This window comes from Sinocyclocheilus grahami, unplaced genomic scaffold (genome assembly GCF_001515645.1).
Source record: "Sinocyclocheilus grahami isolate Dianchi unplaced genomic scaffold, SAMN03320097.WGS_v1.1 scaffold373.1, whole genome shotgun sequence".
NCBI classification, from domain to species: Eukaryota; Metazoa; Chordata; class Actinopteri; order Cypriniformes; family Cyprinidae; genus Sinocyclocheilus; species Sinocyclocheilus grahami.
This window is the reverse complement of record NW_015505552.1, coordinates 420,926-424,416: the sequence shown is the minus strand read 5'-3', so window position 1 is coordinate 424,416 and position 3,491 is coordinate 420,926. Positions and strand designations below refer to the sequence as shown.

At 41.2% G+C, this 3,491-nt stretch overlaps 1 protein-coding gene across 1 annotated transcript in view; it reads right to left on the bottom strand.

Annotated features, from left to right (window-relative positions):
- Positions 1-3,156, bottom strand: part of LOC107549473 (voltage-dependent calcium channel gamma-4 subunit-like) — a 26,914-nt gene extending 23,758 nt beyond the window's left edge. The window contains exon 1 of the mRNA XM_016230567.1: positions 2,829-3,156. The gene's annotated coding sequence lies outside the window, so the exon portion shown is untranslated. The remainder of the gene's footprint in view (positions 1-2,828) is intronic.
- Between the last annotated feature and the right edge of the window lie 335 nt (positions 3,157-3,491).

Sequence of the window (3,491 nt, the reverse complement as noted above, 5' to 3'; positions counted from 1 at the left end):
GCAAGTTCGGTCCTAGAGAGCCGCAGTCCTGCAGAGTTCAGCTCCAACCCTGAAAAAAACCTCACCTGCCTATAGCCTTAGTAATCCTGAAGACATTGATTAGCTTGTTCAGGTGTGTTTGATAAGGGTTGGAGCTGAACTCTGCAGGACTGTGCCTCTCTAGGACCGAACTTGCCTACCCCTGCACTAGGGTGAAAGTAAACACATGGAAAACAGATGTTGCCTGACTCTGATGTCACGGTCTGTTAAAAAGCCACACTAATGTAACCACGAACAGGACATTAACCGCACTGACCATAAACAATCTACATATCAACAAAACACAAACCAACTTCTAATTCTGTTTAAACAGCGTAAACATCCATCACTGATGTAGGTAGAAACACTCTTTTACTGGCGTCGTGAGGATACAGCTTTGCCATACACAGCATTGATCGGGGGTATGAGGGGTCACTTCACTCCACTCTGTTTGTCTGCTGCAGTATGACTGTTTTAAAAGCTGTATTGGTCTAGTGGGAAAGAACAAGTGTGCCTGGAAAAGTGTCACGACAAACACAACGTGCAGAAGCCAATTGCAAAAACAATCCATGTCTCGATTATATTTATCAATTTCTTCTCGCAAAGATAACATTTGCCATTTACATCTGAAGCATTACAGCTGCATGCAGGACTCCTTATTTTTACAGTTCACTTCTCTGAATTATACAGAGAATAAAGGAGATAATCTCAGTCAGGGGTCCGCTCTTTAATAATTGCAAGAAAGCCATCCGCTGGGGTTTCTTTTCCTTTGTTGTAGTCTGAAACGCTCTCAGTTCCTGTATAGATCGTGGGAAAATGGTGTTGGTACAGCAATGCTGACACAGGATTCTTCAGAGTATTACATAATTATGAACCCAGGAGACACAATCTGCTTAAACAGAATCCTCCAAAGAAGAGCGATTCAACCGGAGTCCTGACCAAGTGCTTTCTCTCATTAAAACATTTCTGTGTGGTCATAGGCCATGTAAACGATGGAGGCGCATCTTAGGCTTCCTGCGAGCACACAAGCATGCTGATTAAGGTTTCTGTGCCAAAGCCAGACACTACTATCATTAGCTTGCGCTGTGTGATTTTAAACTCTCATTCATTCTTTTTTTTTCTCTTTCATACAGTAAAACGCACTGAATAAGACATATTGTTACTTGTCAACTGAGTAAGTGAAATAAATGTTCAAATAAACAATACTGCTGCATGTTCATAATGTGTGATTTGAAAGGTGTACCCAAGAAATCTGGTGCGAGGTTTTATTTGATTTATTTACATTATTTTGTTAAAAGAAAAAAAAAACACTTCTATTTCCTTTTTGCATTTCTTCTCTTTTCTAGATTGCTTCCTCATATAATTAGTTCTCTAATAAAGCTAGCTTTGTATATTGTAAAATATATAATAAAGTTGCTTTGGATAAAATGTTGCTAAATGCATAACTATATTTATATATTATATTTTATTTACAGTAAATAGAGGCAGCTGTAATTGCCAGAATGTTGACGTAAAAATTATTATTTATAGGTTGGCATTTTTGTGACAGTATATTTTACACTTCTGTAATTAAGTGAAGTTCTGCTACTGTGTTAAATAAGTATAAGTATATGTTAATGTGCCAACCTGTTTAAGCTATTAATAATTTCATTTTTTGCAACATATCACCCTGGTGTTTGTAACTGATAATTAAAACAAGAAGCTTTTTCTAAAAATGTCAAATATCTTATTTTTTCGGTCACACTTTATTTTAAGGTCCGATTCTCGCTATTAACAAACCATTAACTACGACTTTTGCCTCAATAAACTCCTAATTTGCTGCTTATTAATAGTAAGGTAGTTGGTAAGTTTAGCTATTGGGTAGGATTAAGGATGTAGAATAAGGTCATGCAGAATATGTTAATAAACGGCCAATACGTTACTAATAGGCATGCTAATAAGCAACTAGTTAATAGTGAGAATTCGTCTCTTATACTAAAGTGTACCATTTTTTCTTACTAAATGGATAGCAAGATCATTTTTACGTTCATTCCTTCTGCTAAAATCACAGTAAACACATTTTTTAATGATTAGCCTAGATTATAAAACATTTTTACAGCGCAGGCCTTCATCGTCCATCAGTGTGACAGGTGCATCTTCTCCTTTGAAAATTGCCTAATGCTGAAATAGAGGCCTCTTGACAGCAAAAGCCATGTTCCTAAGGTCACATGATGTGACTGAAAAGCATGGATCAAACAGTCACAGGGCTGTGAAAAGGTCCACGCTCGTGATCAGTGAGATCAGATAAATGGTCAGGGTGAAGTGTGGGAGTTGACAGGGGGAGGCTGGGCGCTGATGCGAGCCGCAGTGCATTCATTAGAGGAGCCCGACACCGACACCGAAAATGGACGCCTTTCTCTGGAAAAAAGCCCTCCATTCTCACTTCAAAATGCTGAAGAGACAGGATGTGTCCAAAGAACCGCAACAGACTTGCTTTAGAAGTAAATCAGCGTTGTTTGTTTCATCGAGCTCCAGATAAGGAGAGTTTATGCTGCACATGCATAATGAATGCGAAGATGCGCTTGCAGATGCACAATCATATTTCCCCCAGTTTAGCAAACATTTGCAGAAAAAACCAAACGCAGGCGAAGAGCTTTGACAAAATCGACAACTGAGCTTGCAAGCTTGCAATTTGGCATCGATTGATTCCGCTCTTTACATTCCACATGCACACACGCACGCACACACACATGCAGACGGAAACATCCAAACAGCCCCCAAAAATCGCGAGCACACACACAGACTACAGAACATCTGAGATTATTGCTTACCGCATTAGTTTGTCTCGTGTTTGAAGATCGTCGCACTCCCAGAGAGGAAGACAAGGAGAGATAAATGCATATCAAGAGAAATGGACTGTAAACGAGTTAGAAAAGAAAAGAACGGAGGGGACTGCGCGTCTCAGAAAGCGTTTAAAATGACGTCAAATTCTAATAAAAACAAGTTACAATTGTGAATCTCTGTCAAGACAGATATAGCATATAGCAGATATTCAACGCGCACACGTCCCCACGTCACTCGTGCACGGATTTGTCTAGAGCGCGTGTAGCCAATGCGTGTGCGCGACTGCGTCTCTCCCGCCCGCGCCGTAACGCTTCGCTCGCGCTATCCGTCCCTTTCCTTACTCCCCGAGAGTGTGAGAGAGAGAGAGAGAGAGCGAGAGAGTGTGTGAGAGAGAGAAGAGAGAGAGAGAGAGAGTGGGGGAGAGAGAGAAGAGAGAGCGAGAGAGAGTGTGAGAGAGAGAGAAGAGAGAGAGAGAGAGAGTGGGGGAGAGAGAGAAGAGAGAGCGAGAGAGAGTGTGAGAGAGAGAGAAGAGAGAGAGAGAGAGAGTGGGGGAGAGAGAGAAGAGAGAGCGAGAGAGAGTGTGAGAGAGAGAGAAGAGAGAGAGAGAGAGAGTGGGGGAGAGAGAGAAGAGAGAGCGAGAGAGAGTGTGA